At 37.4% G+C, this 23838-nt stretch overlaps 1 protein-coding gene and 1 long non-coding RNA gene across 4 annotated transcripts in view; one reads left to right on the forward strand and one right to left on the reverse strand.

Annotated features, from left to right (window-relative positions):
* LOC145509640 (uncharacterized) overlaps window positions 1-23838 on the forward strand; it is a 596722-nt gene that overhangs the window by 315855 nt on the left and 257029 nt on the right. The gene's annotated exons all lie outside the window — the stretch shown is intronic.
* On the reverse strand, window positions 1645-22082 carry LOC145509113 (uncharacterized). The gene is made up of 3 exons (XR_014055862.1): window positions 22000-22082; window positions 4731-5002; window positions 1645-2556 (listed from the first exon to the last, which is right to left on the reverse strand). It is a non-coding gene; the product is annotated as an uncharacterized LOC145509113 (long non-coding RNA).

Genomic DNA, 23838 nt, shown 5'->3' on the forward strand with positions numbered 1-23838 from the left:
GGGTAAATATGTCCTGCATTGTAATTCCTTCGCTCATTCAAGCACACGTTGAGACCCAGACACTAGGGCAAAAACAAAATAAAGTAAGCTCTATTCCATGTCCCCAGGGTTGTTTTTCAGTACTGATAGAGTCAGGTTTGTAAATATTTAAAATACTTATATATAACATAGAATATATAAAGTATAATGGTAATTATGATGTGTAAACAACATAAGGAAGCTTAAATGCTAGGTCAGAAGCTCTCAAGCCTAGCTGAATTTTAGAATTATCTAAAGTTTTGTGTTTTTTTTTAAATACAATGCACAGTCCTTCCTCTTAGCAATTCTGATTTAATTGAGCATAAAACTAGAGTTGTTGTTTTTCAAACCTCCACTGATTCTAATATGTATCTGTAGTTGAGGCGACCCCACTCCTATGCTAAAAGGTTTGCCTAAAAAATTAAGGCCAGATAAAATAGTGTGTTTAAATTTAATTTGCTTCTGAGAAATTCCAAAGGAAGCAAGGAAAATCCCTTAGGACAGCTATTACCAAAATCGAATGCAATATGATAAACTTATTCTAAGAATTCAAAGGTAGACTGAAGAGCTTTACATAATATCCATTCATCCATGAGCCTAAACCTAGTACTAGGCAAAACTGCAAAGTATGTGAATATTTATTCTTGGCTCTCAATCTCTGAATTCTTTGAATCACCCAAGCTCATAAAGATTCTGCCACGTTTTATATTTGGAATAAGAGTAATTGTGTAAAATGTTATATGCAAGGGGGTTGCATTTACAAGCAAACTGAAATTCCTGGTATCACCAACAGTACTGGAGATTCTCATGGCATAATCAGACCTTCATACTCACTGAAATACTAGGAGACAGTAGTCTATACTGGTAACATATTCCATCGGGAACTGTAGTTCTGGAATTTGGGGTTCTCACTCAGCTTTACACAGTCATAAGTAAAAACAAATGATAAAAACACAAGGGTGTCCTTAAGAGTTTTTCAAGTTCAGCTTTCAGGTGTTTATGAGTATTAGATTTACCATATCATGAAGCTATGATGAGAATACAGATCAGGTAAAAGGCGCCCTTTCATTGAGCCAAGCAAAAGGAGGCTCAACAAATTAAACTTCAGGACCCAAATGCAATATTTTGAAATTCTCAATCACAAACTATGCAAAAAAGTCTGATAACAAAGTTTACAGCCTTGTAAAAATATTTTCTCAGTAGCATCACACCTCCATGTAATCTTTTAAGCATACATAATAACTTGGACTCAACACAGTTGGGGAAAAAGAATCATATAGATGAATAGGTAAGTTTCTTCATCAGCAGATTTAAAACATACTGCTTCACTACTCCTTTTGAAGCTTCTTGTCATGTATTCAAAAACGTAGCTCTGTTTAAGTCTCTTTAATTCATAAACATAAATACATCTTTAGAATATACCAATAAATTATAGACTCAGAATTGTCATCAAATATGCACAATGTCATTTTTCTAATGTAAATTGGCTGTGCACCTACAGCCTGTTGACAAGCTATTTTCTTGCTTTTGGGGATGTTAGAGCACAATACAGGACTATATAAATACATATAAATAAAGTTTAAGTCATTTTCTTTACAGGTAACATAAATGAGTAGTCAAAAGAAATCTTTTAACCATATGCTTTATTCATAGAAGAAATAATAAAACATACTTTTTTTTTCAGTTTTGATTTTCCAAAAATGACAAGGTAGATCATTGTTTGTGGTGTTTGTAGTACGAGGCATTTGTTTTTTATTCCTAATATATTGCTATAAACCTCCTTTTTCTTTTTCTATTTCTTTTTGACATCACTCATGCAACTCTCAATAGTAAGGCAGATATTGAGATATTGGGAGACTGAAAGTCTATTGGCCAAGCAGTTACAATCACAAAAACCTCCAGATAATTCAGCCTCTGTGTGAGGGGTTCCACTAGGTGAACTGAAACTAGTATATCATATTTAGCAAAAGTATTAATACCTTAAAAATACTCATGAAATAAGAGTAATGACTAAGAAATAGAGTATTAAGAAACATAGGAGCTCTTTTTTGTTAGGCTAGGTGTAAGCTATGATATTTTTGCTATAGACAATATTTGGCAGCAACAAAGAAATATAATCTGTTCTTTCTCTGAAACATGGCAAGGACAATTGACCTCCCTTTAGTCTTTTATATTTCTGTCTTATACAGAAATAGAGGTTGCCGTCAATGTAGGCATCTTGTGAAACAAAGGGCAGAAATCAGTATTTCTCTAAGCAGGAGATGATGTCAGTATCTTAACCCAACCCCTCTTCTGAAGATGGCAAAAATGTTTTATCAAACTACTGCTAAAATTCATCTTTGCCTAATTTGCACAAAGAACATAATGGTTTTGTTTCCCTGACAACACCGTTATGTCCCTGGACTTCATCCTTTGTCCTTTGATCTGTGTCCAAGCAACAATCCAACTCCTCAAATTAATCTCTGCATCCGGTGGACGATCACAAGGAAAGCTGAGAAAAGTGTTCTCTGTCATCATTGCCTTATCTTTTGCTAACTACTGCAAAGATAAAAAAAGCTACGTGTCTTAATCTGTTGAGGCTACTATGACAAAATACTACAGATTTGGTGACTTACAAATAGCAGAACTTTATTTCTCATATTTCTGGAATCTGAAAGTTCAAGAACAGGATGCCACCATGATTCTGTGAGAACCCTCTTTTGGGTCCCAAACTTCTCATTTTATCTTCATATGGTGGAAGGAGCCAGGGATTTCTATCTGGCCTTTTTTTTTCTAATTGGGCGATAATTGCTTTACAGCATTGTGTTAATTTCTGCTGTACAACAACATGAATCAGCTATAAGTATACAAATCCCCTCCTTCTTAAGTCCCCCTCCCACCCTCGCCCAATCCCACCCCTCTAAAGAAAGAAAGTGAAGTCACTCAGTTGTGTCCGACTCTTTGCGACCCCATGGACTGTGGTTTACTAGGCTCTTCTGTTCATGGGATTTTCCAGGCAAGAGTACTGGAGTGGGTTGCCATCTCCTTCTCCAGGGGATCTTCCTAACCCAGGGATGGAACCCTGTCTTCCGCATTGCAAGGCAGGTGCTTTACTTTACCATCTGAGCCACCCGGGAAGCCCCGCCCCTCTAGGTTATCCCAAAGTACCAAACTGAGCTCTCTGTTACACAGCAGCTTCCCACTAGCTAGCTATTTTACACATGGTAGTGTATACATGGCAGTGCCACTCTCTCAATTCATCCTTCTCTGGACTCTTTTATGAGGGCACAGTTGTCTTTGAGAAGGGAGAACAAGTGATAGAATAGCGGGGAGTGGTTGTAGAAGACTTTGGCTAAATTTGTAAATATTTTGTTTCTTTCAGAAATAATGGAACAGATAAAACTAGCGGTATGTCTTTAATATTGTATGTTGTGATCTTTTGATGTTTTCCTTTCATCTTTTCTTTAAGATCTCAAAAAATTAAGAAAACAAGACTATTAGTGAAATCACATGCCCATTGTTCTTTCTGTTTTTGAAGGAAATGATTGCAAATAGAATACTCATCCTTGTTGTCTAATTAAGAGAACGTATCAAGTAATGTTCATTGGACACTAACCAATTCAAATTACAATTTTAATGGCACTAGTCACCCTGCTTTTAAATAAATACATTAATATTCAAGTATAAGTGCCCCATATATCTAATTAACTGGAGTAAGACAACCCTCAATATATGCGAAACATCATTCATGTGCTCAAAGCAAATGAGGAAGCTGGAATAAATATATTAAGAGTTATATGTGTCTGTATTTTATGGAAATGAAGAAAAATTCCCACAGGAAGAGTATTTGGCTGTTTTGATATTTTACAAGCATAAAGCAGAACACAGTACCTGGCAAAGCAACAGTAAGGATAAGAATGAGTGGATTAATTTATAATAATAAGTTATGAATAATGTTTGTATTATATATATGCATCACCTATAATAGCAACATGTGTAAAGAATTTATTTGAGTACTGTGTTGTTTATAAGAACTTTCAAAAAAAGATCCTAAAATTATTGATGAGTGTTTACTTTTAGTCCATGAATCACTTCCTGAACATATTTTATAATCGTGATTCAGCTGGACTTTTATTTATTTATTTTTTGTTTCTTTTTTTTTAATTACCATTTCTGGTTTCAGATTATCCACAGGTGTAGCCTATCTCATGGGGTAATACCAAACACATCTGTAGTTTTCTCCCAAAATGACAACAGCAACAATAGTGTACTTAGAAAACAAAAGTTAGAGAGGGAGTCTTTTCAAAACACAACAGGGAAAATAATCCAAAATGAGAGAAATGAGATAACCAGCAGATGCTCCAGAATGTAGAAGTCATCTGAAAGTGTTTAGTGGGATGGAGAATGCTGAAACAGTTCTCCATTTGCCAGACGCCTGAAATAGAGACAGATGAGCTATTCCTCTGAGCTTCAACAACAGCGCCAGCTGAAAAAGCAGCCCCTTTCTGCCAAGGGTCACTTGTGGAAACTGTTGACTGTAAATCAGACTTCTCTTTTCGGACTTCTGGTATCCAGAAAATACAATCAAAATGTTTGTATGTGTACCTTACCTTGGGCACAATGACCCTCACCCTTGTTTGTTAAAGGCCTATGGGGATGGGGACAAATCATTTACATGTTTTGAACAAAAGTACATTTTATGAAACCCACATGTTGTACCCAGTTTTTCTTACCTTTTCTTGATGAGTAAAAAATGTTCCTAAATGAAATAACCTGCATTTCAACTGCACTGGTAAATAGTGGTAAGGATATTTAGGTCTGGAAATATTCACAAAAAGGCTCTTTATGTATTTTTTTTCTTTCTAAAGTAGTTGCTTCTGCTTTACACTGTGTCTTCAGATCTGCTTTAGTAGAAAGGAATGTCTTGTTTGAAGTGTTCTATCTGGAATTCTCTCCCTCATATTGTTTAGATCATGAGTCTTTTTTGCACTTGCTCCCAGGATGTCTGAAACATTTAAAAATAACAGTGGGTAGTCTGAACTGCTCCTGCTGGCAGCAGGTACCTTACAGTTTGCCATCATATAAATGTCAGTTTGCTTCTTTTACGGAGCTAAGCAGAGATAAATCCCAGTAGCAAAGAGAAAGGTCTCCAGATTTCGTAGTTTCCTCCATTTCTGTGTGTGGCCTGACCAATCAACCCAAAATGTCTGTTTCTCTCCATCCTGTTTAACTCCATCATTCTTTAACTTTTGCAGCTCTGCCAGTAGGTTTGGGGGATTTCTAGTGGGTCTAGGATATATTCTAGACTTGACGTTCTTACACTGTGGAGTCCCCAAACCAGCAGCATTGCATAGGAACTTGCTAAAATACAGCTTATTTGCATTTTACCTTCTGAATCAGAAACTCTGGCATTGAGGTGATCTGTGTTTTGATAAGTCCTTCAGGTCATTCTGATCCACACTAAATTTTAAAAGTCACTGGTGTATACAGCAATGCCAAAATTCCTCCTAGGAAGTTTACAAACCAACACCTTCAGAACTGTCCCCCAAATATCCCCAGGGAACTTAGATCCTCTTTTTTGCAGCTAAAGTATGCTGGCCCCAAGATATAAAAGGAATCCCATATAAATTAAACCTGGTATCAGTTTTTGGAAGAGGAAGCGGTAAATTAATTTTTAAGAATTTGTCCTGAATCAACATAACAAATTGGCAAAGCTATAGCCCCAACGCCTTCTAAAAATGACACTCCTGTGATTTTCCTTTTCACTAATATATGACAAAAAGGAGATTTAAAAGCCTTACAAAGACTTCTCTGGTGGTCCATTCACTAAGACTCCTTGCTTCCAATGTAGGGGGCCCAGGTTCGATGCCTGGTCAGAAACTAGATCCCACAAGCAACAACTAACAGTTCACATGCCACAACTAAAAGACCTCTCATGCCGCAATTGAGACCCGACACAGCCAAATAAACAATAAAATAAATTTAAAATACAAAATAAAAGCCTTTCAGAATAACACTTCTAGCTGTGCAGAAGACAGGCACCCCAGTTAGTTGATGAACTGATTATGTCTACCAGTTGAGGTGTCCATAGTGATGGATAAAAACAACTGATTTGTTATATTCCTAAATTATCTTTAACTGTACTATTCAACCAAGTGAGATTCTGCAGGATTTTTCAGGTTATATTCCAAAAGAACAATAGCCAAAATATTCAACTGAGGAACTGCAAAGTCAGTATTTTATGACATTTTAATCTAAAAACTGGTGACACTACAAAAATAAAGAAAATATCAAAAGGGATTTTGTGGAGTGGTGAAGTTTATGAGTCACCTCAGAATAAATATCCTGAATTTACACTAAAAAACCGGGCTTCGCTTGTGGCTCAGCTGGTAAAGAAGAATCTGCCTGCAATGCAGGAGACCTGGGTTCAATCCCTGGTAGTAAAGATCCCCTGGAGAAGGGAAAGGCTAGCCACTCCAGTATTCTGGCCTGGAGAATTCTATGGACTGTATTGTCCATGGGGTCACATGGCAAATAGATGGGGAAACAGTGGAAACAGTGAGAGACTGTTTTGGGGGGCTCCAAAATCACTGCTGATTGTGATTGCAGTCATGAAATTAAAAGACACTTACTCCTTGGAAAGAAGGTTATGACCAACCTAGATAACATATTAAAAAGCAGAGACATTACTTGGCCAACAAAGGTCCGTCTAGCCAAGGCTATGGTTTTTCCAGTGGTCATGTATGGATGTGAGAGTTGGACTATAAAGAAAGCTGAGCGCCAAAGAATTGATGCTTTTGAACTGTGGTGTTGGAGAAGACTCTTGAGAGTCCCTTGGACTGCAAGGAGATCCAACCAGTCCATCCTAAAGGAGATCATTCCTGGGTGTTCATTGGAAGGACTGATGCTGAAGCTGAAACTCCAATATTTTGGCTACCTGATGCAAAGAGCTGACTCATTTGAAAAGACCCAGGTGCTGGGAAAGATTGAGAGCAGGAGGAGAAGGGGACGACAGAGGATGAGATGGTTGGATGGCATCACCAACTCAATGGACATGAGTTTGGGTGGACTCCAGGAGTTGGTGATGGAGAGGGAGGCCTGGCCTGCTGCAGCTCATGGGGTCACAGAGTTGGGCACGACTGAGCGACTGAACTGAACTGAACTGAGCGACTTTCACATTAAAAAACAGAAGACTCTACTTTTTTGCTGTGCTTCTCAAAGATATTGTTAAGATTCACTGAAAATATTTCCTCAATGCCACTTATGAATAATCTTCTCAAGCCCCTCACCGCATTCCTATGTACAAATTACATTTTTTTCTTTTCTCCTCCATTCAGCCAGTTGCCCAGGTAAGTGCCCTCCCTACACTGTCGTTGTAACCTCTGGTAACCCAGGTCAGAGAAAGGGGAGAGACTAAAGTGAAGATAACTTGAGGAAATGCCCAGAGCTAAAGACGTGCCCAATCATCAAAGTCAATCAGCAGTCCCTTTGCTTTCAAAATGGGAACAAAAAATTTATTATTTCTTCAAGATACTTCATGAAGTATTGGTAAAAATGTGTTTCGAAATGATTGTTTTGAAACAAAAATTGTCAGATTGTTACTAGCACTACCTAGGATGCTACCCAAGTTCTAGAGCTGGCAGTCCAAAGGTAATTCAACCCATCTCATGGCTCAGAACCATATACCGTATGGCAGGCCCATGAATTCCCTGAAACTTTCTTAGCAGGAGACAGCCAAACAGCCAAAAGAATGTTCAGCCTTCCATGGCTGTTGGACTAGAACATACACTATTTTCAACACTGAAATGATGCCCTTAATTATTAAGAATATACTCTAATGCCTGCTATGTGCATAGATATCCTGAGTGCTATGAAAAATTATGAAAGACATAAAAATGTCCATCTCAGGAATAATTTGCAACTCAGCTGGAAAGAATAAGCCAAAAGGCATGAAATGGCCTCAGGATGCTACAAAGGAGTCCAGTCTGTAGCCTGCCAGGCTCTTCTGTCCATGAGATTCTTCAGGCAAGAATACTAGAATGGGTTGCCTTTTCCTCCTCCAGGGGATCTTCCCAACCCAGGTATCGAACCCACGTCTCTTCTGTCTCCTGCATTGGCAGGCGGGTTCTTTACCACTAGCGCCACCTGGGAAGCCCATGAAAAATTATGAAAGACATAAAAATGTCCATCCTGGGAATAATTGGCAACTCAGCTGGAAAGAATAAGCCAATAGGCATGAAATGGCATCAGGATGCCACAAAGGAGTCCAGTCACTTCATGTCAGGGTGTTAAGTTTTATTGCTTTGCACTCAGCTTCACTTCCTCCACACCTCAACTCTCTGAAGGTGCAAGAGGAGCAAATTGCCCCACAGGCAACCATGTAAAGTATGCTGCTGAGACTCTGTTATCTATAAGTCAAGAGACATTAATAAAACATGAACAAATGCAACAGGCATTTAAAAAAATAGGACTTTGCCTCATGTTTCAATTACTTTTGACAAAACAGTGTATGTCATACTCTGAGCTCAGAAATGCAAGCCTTGTTGCAAATATAGAGACATTCCTTCAAATGAGTAATCTGAATAATATAGTAGGAAGAAAAATTTACAGGGACTAATCTATACCCTTCTCTCCTATTCTAGAGGTAAATCAGGTCTCAGAGAAATTCTGCCTCTAAATGAAAAATGAAGCTATTTAGCATTCTAGCTTTGATGGCTTTTGAAAATGACATTTTTTCCTTTCAACTGTTTGAGTAGATCTGAAGTTCAGGGAATATACATAAATTGTGTGTGTGTGTGTGTGTGTCGCTGTTTATTGTGCACACACGTGGTATCTAGTTGCACATGAGCAACTGAAATTCCTTTTGTGAAATGAACGTTCCTCGGGGTGACATCACATCCCCTAACAATACACCGTGGCGTTTCCAGAACATAACATTATGTTCTGAACTGAGAGCTATGTGAACAAATTCACACCCAGAGAAAAACCAGCAAAGCGTCTGGCTTGCTTCCAGTTTCACTTTCCTTGCTGTTCTGCAGGAATGAAGAGCAATCTTGTGGTTGAAAATAAGAATGTCTTTTCCCAACTGTGATTAGTTCTCTGGACCTGGTAGAAATGAAGCCTGTGTCTTTCAGGCCTTGAAATCTTCTGCCTCCAAAGAAATTTCTGCTCACAAAGACACTCTCTGGAAGTTTTCATGCATCTCAAGCTCTGGTGTACACTGTTTCACTTGGTCTTACCCTGATTTCTTGCATATGTAACTTCTTGCTGTAATATCATAAATTCTCTTTTATCCCAAGGTTTCTCAAGAAGAAATGTATTCTCTGAGGATGTGACTTTGAGTCCTTTCAGGATAGATAAGTGAGAGTTAAGATTAATCAGGTCTTTAAGTCAAAGTTCAGAATCAAGAACTCTGATGCCAAAGTTGTTTTTTGCTTCTTGTATATAATTTTATTGACACAAGCTAGAAAGCTATACAAGAGAAAAGCCGTTCTTGGATTTAAGTAAAATTATATAACAAATTATAACAACTTTGACTAATTTTGCATTGAATATTTACAGAGCAAATGCTTTTGTAGAAAAATGAAGCTAAACTTTGGAGAATTGTCTATTAGAATCATATTGGTGATTAACTGAATAGTTTTACATAGGTGTCATAAAAGACACTTTCTGGAAGTTTATGGGGAGAATTAACAGATAAGAGTTACTGGATGGAAGTCTTTCTTTCAAACATGGAAATGGAGTAGTTTATGAGTTGAGATAAGAGGTCTATACAAATTGATGTAAATATGAAATTAAATTAGTAACTGTGAATTAAGTATTTAATCTCTGATATAAAAAATGTTAACATTCTTTCTGTATCAGTAATTACACATGGATTTAAATATATATTTAAAATTCAGTTCCACTTAACAAAATTCAAATTTGAAGTTTTCCAAAATCTCTAAATTTTAAAATTATTTAAAATGTGATACTTTATTTTAAAAACTCAATAAGATCAGGTTACTTTGCAAAATAAAAGTTCAATCTGTAGATTTTCAAAATTTTAGGAAAAGAAAACTACCACTAACTCGTCTCTCCTGCAGTTTCTTTCTCTATATGCCCCTCTGCTGGTTCAGTCTCCTTCAGTGCTTAAATGTTCTTCTCTAAGCTGAAGATTCATAGTGGATTTTTATTTCTATTTGTATAGCCTTGTAGCCTTCTTTGGTGTCTTCAGTTATCTGAAAGGATGTCTTACAAGTTTTAGAGCAAAATCATTTCATATTGCCACTCCACTCCCCCCAAATTAATATCATTCAGCACATTTAGAAATGAAGAGATAAATGATAGTATTAGAAATCCAAACAAATTATAAATCCTTTAGATTCTCCTTCTAGTAAAAGGATATGGTTATTAGCTAAATAAGGGATTAACATGGAGTTTTTAAAATATGCTGAAAATTACAATTGAATCTATTGGCTTTTTGAAAGAAGGAAGAGCTTCCTGAGACTTTTGACTCTCACCTCTATTGCCATTTCTGGGCAATATATGCAACCTCCAGACTTTACCCAGTGGAATAAAGCAGAGGGTTAGAGGCAAATAATGCCTGTGAATTTTCTTGCTTTTTATGTTATAGAAAGCTCAGCAATAATAGGTCTCTCTGCCGTAAGGCTAGCTCAAGTGCATGTGAAAATAATAAGCTGTATGTTAATGATCTCTTTCCTTGGTTTTCTTAAAATTTCAAAAATCCTAGAAATGTGATGTTAGAAGGGATCTTAGCCATTTAGTTGAACTGCATTGTTTAAAAAATTTGGAAGTAAGATCTGCTTAAAAAACTGACTTACCCAAGGTCACACAGCAAATAAACAGAAACAGAAATCTCCTGGATTTTTGAGCTTCTCTTTCATCTGCAGTATAGGACACTGGCCAGCATAGAGCCAAAGGCACAGTTAGATACACTATTTCGAGAATCGCTGGTGCTTTCTTTTTTTTTAATTTATTTCATTAGAATATAGTTGATTTATAAGATTGTGTCAATTTCTACAGTAGAGCAAAGTGATTCCATTATATACGTATTGTCTTTTTCATATTATATTACAGAATATTGAATATAGTTCCCTGTGCTATACAATAGGATCTTATTGTTTATTCTATATATAATAGTTTGCATCTGCTAATCCTGAACTCCTAATCCATCCCTCCACTGCTACTCTCTTGGCAACCACAAGTCTGTTCTCTGTGTCTGTGAGTCTCTTTCTGTTTTGTAGATAAGTTCATTTGTGTCATATTCTAGATTCTGGGCTTCCCTGGTGGCTCAGACAGGAAAGAATCGCCTGCAGTGCAGGAGACCTGGGTTTGATCCCTGAATTGGGAAGATTCTCTGGAGAAGGGAATGGCAACTCACGCCAGTATTCTTGCCTGGAGAATTCCATGGACAGAGGAGCCTGGTGGGCTACCATCCATGGGGTCCCAAAGAGTCGGATATGACTGAGCAATTAACACACTTCAGATTCCACATAAGTGATATCATATGGTATTTGTCTTTCTCTTTATGATTTACTTCACTTAATGGAATAATTTTTAGGCCCACCCATGTTGCTGCAAATGGCATTCTTTCATTCTGTCTAATGACAGTATAATATTCCATTATATAAATATACTACATCTTCTTTATCCACTTTTCTGGTGATGGACACTTAGGTTGTTTCCATGTCTTGGCTATTTTAAATAGTGCTGCTGTGAACATAGGGATCCATGTATCTTTTCAAATTAGAATTTTGTCTGGATATATGCCCAGCAGTGGGATTGGAACTGGTGCTTTCAATATTTCAAGTCTACTTCATGATTACCTCAGCTCCTGCCAATTGGCAGAAATAGCAAAACAAGAAGGAACACAAATTTATGTCTATAATTAAAGTTTTTAATTTCTAATTCAAATGATAGTTTTCCCTTCTACTTTGATAGTCAAAATTCTTGTGGATTTAAAAGTTATAAAAAATATCACTTTGCTTTTTGCCATATCTAAACTTCAAGCTCTACAGAAAAACTACCAATGGCTAGATATATTAGTCAGTAAAACCAAATAGCTCAACTAGGATGTTATGTAAACAGCACTCAAACAATGGAGCTTTATACCATGTATTATTACTAAAGATACTCACCCTAAAGAGGGCTTCCCGGGTAGCTCAGCTGATAAAGAATCTACCTACAATGCAGGAGACTCTGGTTCATTTCCTGGGTTGGGAAGATCCCCTGGAGAAGGGATAGGCTACCCACTCCAGTATTCTTGGGCTTCCCTGATGGCTCAGCTGGTAAAGAATCTGCCTGCAATGGGGGAGGCCTGGGTTCGATCCCTGGGTTGGGAAGATCCCCTGGAAAAGGGAATGGCTATCCACTGCAGTACTCTGGCCTAGAGAATTCCATGGGGTTGCAGAGTCAGACACGACTGAGCGACTTTCACTTTCAATTTCACCCTAAAGAGTAAAATAATAATGATAAAGATAAAAATAATAATACTGTATACTTCCTATGTGCTAATTTCTATGTTAGGCAGAAGATTCAGGAATAAGTAAAGAATACACTTTCCTTTCATAGAGTATGTGGTTGAGCAGGTGAGATATTACTCTGTGCACACAAATAACTACAATTCAAAATAGTTTCATTTTTAAAAGTACAAAATTCTAAAGGGACCTGAAGAATATAGCTTTCTAGGGAACATGAAAAGCATTATAAAATAAAGGTCATTTGAGACAAAACTTGGAGACTCCCATAGCCTGGGACTGGCAGGGAAGGTGGAAATAGTGAAGTACTGATTTGGCCTAGAAGCCACATCGGACCCTCTCATATGTTCTTTCTCATTTGCCTACCTCTGTGCCTTTATTCTTGATGTTTATTCTTCAAAGATACCTACCCCCACCTCTCCACCTGCACACCTCCTCAACTGATTGTGGAGCACGTGGATATCCCAGGCTCATTCACTCCAAAAAATGCAAATAACTACTTGCAAAGGTTGCACCACCTTCTCTGCCTATGGTGGACTCGCGCAACAAAGCCCCACAGTGTTACACAGAGAGTAGCTGAGCATCACTCACTCATAAATGTTTAATGAACAGCTATTAAGTGTGAAACTATGTTAGGAGGTTGAGGATATAGACAAAATTGATGTCCTCACTTTCATGGAGTTTCTAGACAATTAAACAATTGCAACCATCCAAGGAGTGTTATGACAGTGGTAGTATAGGATGCTATGGTAGTACAAGGCAAGGATACCTGTCAGATGAAAAAGGTCAAGAAAGCTTTTTGAAGAGGAGATACACTGATTCTCCAAGGATGATTAGGATTTAGCTGGTGCCATTGTGAAGCGAAAACATGGAACTGCCGTCACTCTGGGGAGCGTGTGTTTTTACAGTAAGACACCTTTAGAAACAGCAGCTACTGGGGACTCCAGGCAGTAAGGGCTGCCTAGCAGTTGCAGGTGAAAAGTTCACAAAATTGTAGTGGGAGTTTATTGACCAAAGGTCAAAGGAAGAGGAAAGGGAGTTGAAGCTTTCCTAGGGTCAGTAAAAGGAAGGACTGCCACTGAGTTTGAGGGAAGGGAATTTATGAAATAAAGGGAAAGCAACCTGAGATAAAGGATGGGGAATTAACAGCCTTTGAAGCTCTCTCATTGCTAATTATGACTGGTGGTCAATCCATCAGGAGTAGGAGCAGGTAAAACTTCAGTTGAACAGGACTATTTTCATGCAAATGTTTCTTGAAACGCAAACGAAAGAGAAAAAAGTAAGAAAACCCAACAAAAACAGCAGAGTTTCCTATCCAGCAGCAATTTCTTTAAATTAAAAAAATTCAGTTAAAGGGGTGGGGGAAAAAATCTCTTTACAGTAGGTTGCAAAGCATATTCTATGTAGATGATATTTATTTACAACTCTCTGAAACCCATCTTTTGAAACATTGCTCCAAATTCTATCTTTTAAAACATCACTCTCCAAAATATAATAGACCTTATAAGCTGCTTCACTCTGTAATATTTAATTTCAACAGAACAGGCACCTAGAGCCCTCCAATGCAAAGGAAACTTTCTTTTAAAAATCAAAATGACTGCTCTGAGGGAAAAAAAACTGTGTATGTGAGGTCTCCTGCTTAGGACTTAGAAAGGAAAATGAGTAGACTTAAGGATAGTGTGCTTGATTCCAAAAATGGTACTGTGAGGCTGAATATTTCTTCATTGTGGATTGTAGGAAATGTGCTTTGTTCTGTTATGTTTAATTCTGAGATTAAAAGCAATAGTTAAAACATGACAGCGAGGAGCTTTCTGCTCTGTTATATTACAGCTCACTTATTTCCCTCCAAATATTAAACAATGCCAAAAAAACTTTTAGTTATTTGGGATGAGATCCATTTTCACTTTACTCTTGTCCTTTTTTGGTTGCGAGATGACAGTTTAATATTCCAGGCTCCAAACCAGAGCTTGGCAAATGGATTAAAAAAAAAAAAAAAAGTTAAATACTGTGGGGAAGAAAAAGGTGTGCAATTAATTTTCCACGAGAAACTGTATAACTGGTGCTAAAGCTGGCTATGTTTATCATCTATTTATCTCATATAATGCTTGGAATTTTGTTAGGACACCATAGCACAAATATAATTTTATTAGTTAACCCTTGGTTTACTGTATAAAAATTGACTTGTTATATTCCATTTCAGCATCTTTTAAAAAGTTGATATTTAATTCCCTGGAATTAAGTGCAGGATAATATAGTGATTGAAAATACAAGTTCGAGAATCAAATATGAGTTTAAATCTCACTCATGATTCATAAATTGTGTTGCCTTGGAATCATTATTTAACCTTTCTCAGCTCTAGTTTTATCATTGTTAAAAGTATTGATATTAATAATATGAAATTTATTGCATTCTTCTGAGGATTAAGTAACATAAACTATATGAAGCAGCTGCTACATAACGAACTTTTAGTAAATAGCAACTACTGTTATTATCATTGTTAAATGAATGTTCTATTCTGAAGATTTAAAAGTTTCCTTTTCCTTTTTGTTCACACACAGTATTTTTCTAGGTATCTCTGTACTTTATTTCTTTGCACATAAATGTCAACATAAATATGTGGATAACATCATTGCTAGTTCAAGGAATTAAACACAACATTTTGATCAAACGGTGGCTTTTAGATATGTGCAACCTACTTAAGAGCTAAAAGTTGGTAACTAAGACCATACTCAGAAATTGCTCCATCACAAACTTTCATGCACACCTCAAAAGAAATCAAACAAACAGACAAAAAAGACCCAGTTGCCTTTCTTAACACCAAACATGGTAGGGAAAGCAGTCAGTGACTAGCTTCAAAGCTTTCTTTCAAATCCTAATTTAAACGAAATGACTATAGCCGGGAGAAATTCCAGTTCTGAAAATGCTACATGCCATTGACGTAAGGAAATGTTAAGTAAGTTGAAATACATTCTTAGTCTAATGACCTTGGAAAATACCTCTAAGATCATGTTCTCTAAGATCATTGTTTTATTCACCAAAATTTTGGGGGCATTATTACACATGACAGGCCATTGGATAGCTCTGAATCTGTAATAAGGATTGAAATACATGCTCCTGACTCACTATCAAAGTGAGGGGGAACTAGAAATTTACAGGCATCAACACACTAATACAGGCTTCTCTGGTGGACCAGTGGTGAAGAATCTGCCTGCAATGCGGGAGACATGGGTTCAATCTCAGGTTGGAAAGATCCCCTGGAGAAGGGAACTAACCCACTCCAGTATTCTGGCCTGGAAAATTCCATGGACTGTATAGTCCACGGGGTCGCAAAGAGTCAGACACACTTGAGCTACTTTCACTTTCAACACACTAATATAGTGTATGTAATAAGTTCTGTAATAGGGAAAATAGGGAATACACACTATAAGAATACATTTGCATTTGATTCCAGGCAAAATGTTGAATAGTGGTGGACTTTAGTCAACTCAGCAATGCACATTAATTGAGAACCCATATTAGTGACAGGGGAACTCCCTGTAGCTCAGATGGTAAAGAATCTGTCTGCAATGAAGGAGACATGGGTTCAATCCCTGGGCTGGGGAGATCCCCTGGAAAGGGGAATGGCAACCCACTCCAGTATTCTTGCCTAGAAAATTCCACAGACAGACCATGGGGTTGCAGATAGTAGGATCCGACTGACAAGGAGTGGTTAGTGACAAGGAGTGTTTTGACAGTGGGAAAGTGATACAGAAAAATGACCTGTGTGATTTCTGATGGGGCTCCTCACAAGCCACCGCATCAAGTAAGCAAACAATCTAAATAGAAGTTGTAGTCTTTCTAAGAAAATGTGGCTTCAGGCTGAGTTCCCTAGCAACATCACTTTTCTACTGCTTGTCATCTTTAAATTCTTTCTGTGTAAAAACTGAATAAGGCCATCATGTTGAGATAGATGCTGCTATCAAATAAGAAAAATAATTATTATAGCCCAGAGCCTCAGTCCTCGAAGACTTTTGGCTATAATTTTACTTGCAGAGATTAGTTCAATCTCAAGAGTGAAATCAAATCCATCCCACCAGAGGAAACTGAGATTCTTGCCTAGCTAAATATTTACAAACTCTAACAATAGATTTTTGAAGAAAATGTGTTAATTGAGCATTAACTTAGCACTAGCCCTTTGGAAGTCATGATGCTATTTGTTTGTTCCTTAGCTTCTGATTATCTAAGTCCATTTCCATCAACTAATTAAAACAAAATGTATTTCAAAGAGGAAGGTGGGAGAGTAAACCTTAATTTTGCTAATCTTCTCCCTGAAGGAATCTACTGATATGTCAGGAAACTATTGACACAGAAGGAGACTTGTTAATGATATTCTTACAAGGCTATCAAGACCAGAGAACAGCTTATTCCCTCTCCAGTGTTACTGCTAATCTTCCGATCTCAATCAATAAAAAGGGGTTTTGGCTTATTGACTAGTTGTGCTGGTAGAAAAGGAAGAGAAATCTCACACATATGTGGAACTTCATATATTTGGCAGATATTTTTATCTCAGTGTAAGCCAGTTAGCCAATGACAAGGATTGAAATAAATGTGAAATGGATATGAAATTAATGCATATCTATACATGTTTATATACCCAAAATACAATCTCCTTAAACATCTTAAATCTTCCCTAAAATAAGGTAACAGGTTACAAGTAAAATTTATACAGATAATCACACACACACACACACACACAAGCTTGGTGAAGGGCATAAACTGGGCATGAGAAAAGTAGAAAAAATTAAGAAACCAGTTACTTTTTATTGAGGCTCCAGTTAAGAAGCCCTCCTGAAGTCCATTGCATGAGAGACTAAATATGTAGCACAATGAGTTAAAAATTGAGAGGAGCACATTTTGAAAATGTTCATCAATAGAACAGGGCAGTAGAATATGTAGGAGTCAGAAGAACTTTGTTTCCACAAAGCTCTATTTAAAACCAAAAGTTTACTTTCACAGTAAAATATTTATCTACGTTTATGTAGCGTTTAGAAGAAGAAAATAAACTTTTATGTAGCATGAAGACTACTCCCATAATCTGAAGGGAGTGTTTCTTTAGATCAAGGCAGAATGATAGATTATAATTGGGACATTTGAGGACATAGGTGAGTCTGTGTGATTTGCAAGCTGCTATATTAGAGCAATACCAAAGAGGCAACCAATGCCAGAGGTACCAGATGCTTATGAATTGCTTCAACCTTAAGACACCCTCGGGTTGCAAGATTACACACAAATGAGATTAATCACATGTGCCTTAAATGTGACCCTACTCCCAAAAGAACAAGTACTCAAGAATTGATCTAGCTGCAACCAAAAAGAATGTCAATGAAAGATTTTTTTAGGATAAAGTATTGGGTTGCTCCAGAGTTAGACTGAAAAAAAAATTCAGTCCTTGGGATGAAATTAAATTATTTTTTTTATCAACAAATACTCATTTTCTATTACACTGCAAACATTTTACTTGATGTGATGTGCAAATATGTCTGTGCCCTCATGGAACTTAAAGTTTAAGTCTTTAATGACCTTCTCTCTCTCTGTCTGTCTCTCTCTATACACACACACACACACACACACACACACACCATATTTACATATTTTCCCCCTGTATGTGTATGTGCCTAGACTGTGCAGCTGTATTTTATTGGGTAGATTGGAGGTAGAGAATGGGCAGTTACTCATATGTTTGTAAATTTGAAATTCAACATTTTGGAGCCATGGCACTGTGCTAAACTTTAAGGTATACTGATTCAAATCAGTAAACTAAAATAAAATGTTCAGTTGGTTACTCACTGATATAAACAGGAAGCTCAGCTCATTTGCTTACACAACTCATAGCTTTTAAATATTGGATTTTAATATAATATCATGAAAAAGATGTGGCTCCTGATACAGAGGGGCTCAGAATCAAATTAGAAGATAGATAACAGAATATGGAAGGAGGAATAAATTTTGACTGGATGTTCAGGAAGGGCTTCCCAGAGAAGCAAAATTTTGGCTGAGATTTGGAAGATGAGTTCAGAATCCCATGCATAAAAGAAAAAGAAAACAAACAAGAATCCTTCAAACAGTGTTCTAGGAAGAGTGCGCAAGATATACATGCGTGGAGATCTGAAAATATATGTGTGGCATGATTGGGAATTGGGAAACCAACCACATGCTGTCCATCACAATTAAACGAATAGATAAGGGAGAGATAGGAGAAGTGTTTTAGAAATGATGTTAGGGGTGCACTTTATTTATGTATATATTTATTTTTTAAGATTTATTTATTTTTAGCTACACTACCTCTTCATTTGTGCACATAGACTTTCTCTAATTTTGGTGAGCAGGGACTTCTCTTGTTGCAGAGCATCACCTCTAGAGTACAGGCCCAGTAATTGGGGCACCTGGGCTTAGCTGCCCTGTGGCACGTGGGAATCTCCTGAAGCAGGGATCAAACCCATGTCCCTAGCACTGGCAGATGTACTCTCAACCACTGGACTACCAAGGATGCCCAGGATGCATTTTAAATAGCTGAAAAGATAAGCTGAAGAATATGGTCATACTTTATGAAAAGAAAGAAACCACAAGGGGTTTTTGAACAAAGCTGTTTCATGATCATACCCACTCCGGTATTCTTGCCTGGAGGATCCCCATGGACAGAGGAGCCTGGCGGGCTACAGTCCATAGGGGCGCAAAGAGTCAGACACCACTGAAGTGACTTAGCACATAGGCATCTCATGATCATAGGCTGAAGTGGGAAGTGAAGAACCAGTTACAATGTTAGCACAATTTGTCTGATTAGGAACAATGAATGTCTCACACTTGGTCCAAGACATAGCAAACCCTCAATAAATATTTGTGAATGAGTGAAAAAGAATGTAAATGAGTGACAGTGAAGATAAATTTCAGACTCATTACCCAAATAAAACTTATGTGATTTCAGAAGTTATTTGATGCAACAGGTAAAGGAGTAACAGGAGAAAGCAGTGAATCCAAGGTTTCAGGATGAGCTAAGTGGATAGCTTCTATTGCCATTAATTGAGATGTGGATCAAGATGAGAAGATGGTTATGGTGGCTGGTGAAAAGGCATTAGAACATGTTCTTCACTTTCTATCCAAAAATGCACCTGCCATTACTAATCTTCTCTACTGACCTGATTTCACTCAATACAAAAAGTAAAAATGCTGAGCTCCAGAAAAACACATTAATTAAATTGATTCAGTGATATGTTCATTTCAAATGAGAAAACTGATCTCATGAAGAAGTTTTCTTTACTCTGGTGAATTTTCTGGTAACAGTCTCCTTGAAGAGTTCCAGGTTATCTTTCATTTCAAGATACTCAAGAATGGCCTTCCTAGATATCCACTCAGAGTTTAAAAATTATCCAAGCAACTTTATGGTCTGGTCAACTTCAAGCTCTTTTCCAGGTTAAGTGCTGGATAGAGTTAATGCTTTTGTCTGGTTGAAAATCCAATTCTGTGGTGATGCATAAATAAATACCCTTATTTAAAATCACCTATTATTTGACAGCATTTTAGACAGTATATTGCTAAAATCAGCCCAGATGTCTTTAAGAAAAAGACAAAGAAACATTTATTGATCAATTATTATGTTCAAGACTGTTTTTTTTTTGATGTTTCCATACAATTTGCCAGTTGTCTTCACTCCAATTCTTTGAGCTAGTCCCTGTCATCTATAAGCTTTTCTGCTATTCTTATGAATAACATGTCCAATGTTGCATACTCTATATGTAATAGAACTTGGATTTATTAAATGACTGAATGATTGATTTATTCTCTCATTCATTCAACAATTATTACTAAACATCTGCTTTTCACATCATTGGAACTCAAATCTACTTGATAGCAAAGCTCACATCCTAAATTTCTATTTACATGATTATTTTCACTTTCATTTTTGTTTTATTTTTATACATGCTGATGTTTTAAAAGCAAATTCAAAAGAATCCAGCAGAGCTTTTAACAATGTCATCTCTAACAATATTTGGTACATTGTACTCTATTGTTTACCAATGATCTTTCCAGTCATACCTGAACATATGGAAGCTAATTCTAATAATTAAAAATATTCTTATTTAAATAAACCTCCAAACCCTGCCATTTATATACGTGTCCACTTTGGATAATACATAAGACTAGTTGACTAGTGTTGCTAAATGTTTTACAAATTGATAGGATGTGCTTACTGTTAACACATTCACTTCTTTTATTTTTAATTGGAGGATAATTGCTTTAAAATGTATATAATCACCTATAAGTATACATATTCCCCTACCTCTCAAAATTCCCTCCCACCCCTCACCCCATCCCACCTCCTGTAGGTTGTCACAGAGAACCAGGTTGAGCTGCCTGTGTTATACAACAACTTCCCACTGGCTATCTATTGCAAACACACTCACTACTTGTCTGTTTTCTTCACAAATGCTTAAAGTAGCTTTTAAAAATGTTTCAGTGCTTCATACAGGTAAAAAAGGGGCAATTAAGTAATAAGTAGATTAAGGATTAGTTCTCTAGATGAACGGATATTTTTTGATCTACATATGATACAGTATTTTTCCCCAGGGAATGAGCACATTTCTAGAAATTGAGAAAAGGATTTTCTTGAATTTCTCCCATTTGATGCAGACCATCTGTCCCCAGTTCTTATCCTGGGAGCATAAGCATATCTAACTGGTGAAGCTAGAACCCTTGTTCTTTCATTGTTCCATGAGCATACTGACACACAAGGAGGAAAACTTAAAAAAAATAGATGTACTCTTTCCTTAGATCTGGTGGTGAACTTAAATACATGATTAATTGTTGAACGAATACTAACCCTGAATGAGGGTTCAGAGTGAGAGATTATACTGTGCTGTACTATATGCTCTGACAATGTAGATATAGGCCAATTACTTTTCAAAAGGATAAGGAGAATGAGAAGTACAAGTGAAGAAAACATTATTAATTTTATACATAATACTAATGGTGATAGCATTAAAATTTTTACCCTAATATAATTATGCATGTGATATAGAAGGACAGATATTTAAAATTCCAGAATACCCACAGCTTGCAGACTCAGCCCACCCACCAGCAGGCCAGCACCAGTCCAGGACTCGCTGGGTCCTATCCCCACCCATCAGCAAGCCTAAGCTGGCTTCAAGACCAGTCTCACTCACCAGTAAGTAGACACCAGCTGCAGGACAACTGCAACCCCACAGCCTTCAGACACAGCCCACTCACCAACACAGCCCACTCACCAACACAGCCCACCCACCAGCAGGCTAGCACCAGCCCTGGGACTGGCTGGACCCTCACCCCACCCACCAGGAGGCCAATACAAGCTTTGGACACCCCACATCCAGGAGTCAGTTGTGTCAGAAACTGTTCTACCTAGCAACAGCTCAAGACCAGTGTTCGGACCTTGGGCCCTGCAACCAGGCTCCAAAACCCATTTCTGCCTTCCACTGAACTAGCCCTCGTCCATGTACCTGGCTTCACTCACCAAAAGGCAGGCACCAGCCCTGGAGTCTCTTGGACCCTGACTCTGCATACCAGTGAACCAGCGCTAGCCCTGGGAGTCCCTGGGGTTCCGCAGCCAACCGCCTCCTGTCTGGCCCTGCCAACCAGCAGCCAGCAGCCTCCATACAAGCCAAAGCCTACCAGTCAAGTGGACCAAGGGCCAACCAAGCCTACCAGACCGCCCGTAGTAGTCAGGCCACCACAATAGTAGGGCCCATGTAGCCCACACAGGCAGGGAAGGGGAACTCCTAGAGCATATCGCTCTGGTGATAAAAGGGGAGTATGCTGCAGGATACATAGGACATCTCCTTCAAAAGGCCACTTCTCCAAGGTTGGGAAATGTATTAACCCACCATATATAGAAATAAAAATAGCTAGTTACGCAAAGTGAGGAGACAGAGGAGCATGTTGCAAACAGAGGAACAAGATAAAACCTCTGAAGAACTAAGTGAAATGGAGATAGGCAATATACTCTAGAAAGAGATCAGGATAATGATTGCAAAGATGATCAAAGAACTCAAGAGAAGAATGGATGCACAAAGAGAGAAGTTGAAAGTTTTTACCAGGCGTTATAAAATATAAGGAGCAACCAAACAGAGATGAAGAATACAACAACTGAAATGAAAAATACACTAAAAGGAATCAAAAGTGGACTAAATAACACAGAGGAATGGAACAGTGAGCTGAAACACATAGTAGTGGAAATGATTGACAGTGAACAGAAAAAAGGAAAAGAAATGAGGATAATTTAAAAGAATTCTGACATCAAGTGCACGAATATTTGCATTCTAGGGGTTCCAGAAGGAAAAGAGAGAAAGGGGCTAAGAACATATCTGAAGACATAATAGCTGAAAACCTCTAGCCTGGGAAAGGAATCAGGCATCCAAGTCCAGGAATCAGAGAGTCCCCAGCAGGATTAACCCAGAGAGTAATACACAATGTAACTAAAATGGCAAAAATTAAAGATAAAGAAAGAATATTAAAAGCAGTAAGCAGTGGGACTTCCCTGGTGGTCCAATCCATAGACGCCACACTCTCCCTAGCAAGGGCCTGGGTTTGATCCCTGGTCAGGAAACTAATATCCAGCATACTGCATGGTCGAGGCAAAAGAAACTAAAAAATTAAAACAAAACAAAAAAACAGAGAAAAGTGATGAGCTACATACAAGGAAACTCTCATGAGGATATCAGCTGACTTTTCAGGAAAATAATGTAGACTAGGAGGGAATGGCATGATGTATTTCAAGTGGTGAAAGAGAAGAACCTACAACCAGGAATACTCTATGCAGCAAGGCTCTTAGACTTGATGGAGAGGTGAAAAGCTTCACAGACAAGCAAAAGCCAAAAGAATTTACACTAGCTTTCTAAGAATGTTAAAGGAAATTCTTTAAGTGGAAAAGAAAGGATACAATGAGAAACATGGAAATTACAAAAGGAAAAAAGCTCATCAGTAAAGACAAAAACAATAGCAATACAAAAATTTTGTATTTTAACTTTTATATTTTTTATAATTTTTGCATTTCTTTATAATTTCCCAATTTTCTACCTCAGAAATTGGGGGGAAAAAACCTCACACCTAAACCTTACACAAAAAGCAACTAGGAAAAAAGAACAAATAAAACTCAAGTTAGTAGAAGGAAAGAAACCATAAAGATCAGAGCAGAAATAAATAAAATAGAGACTAAAAAAAGAATAGAAAAGATCAATGAAATGAAGAACTGTTTCTTTGAAAAAATAAAATTGATAAATCTTTATCCAGACACATCAATAAAGAGAGAGGGTTCAAATCATTAAAATCAGATATGAAAAAGGAGAAGTTACAA

Source organism: Giraffa tippelskirchi, chromosome 6, assembly GCF_054371585.1.
Source record: "Giraffa tippelskirchi isolate mGirTip1 chromosome 6, T2T-mGirTip1v1.2.pri, whole genome shotgun sequence".
NCBI classification, from domain to species: Eukaryota; Metazoa; Chordata; class Mammalia; order Artiodactyla; family Giraffidae; genus Giraffa; species Giraffa tippelskirchi.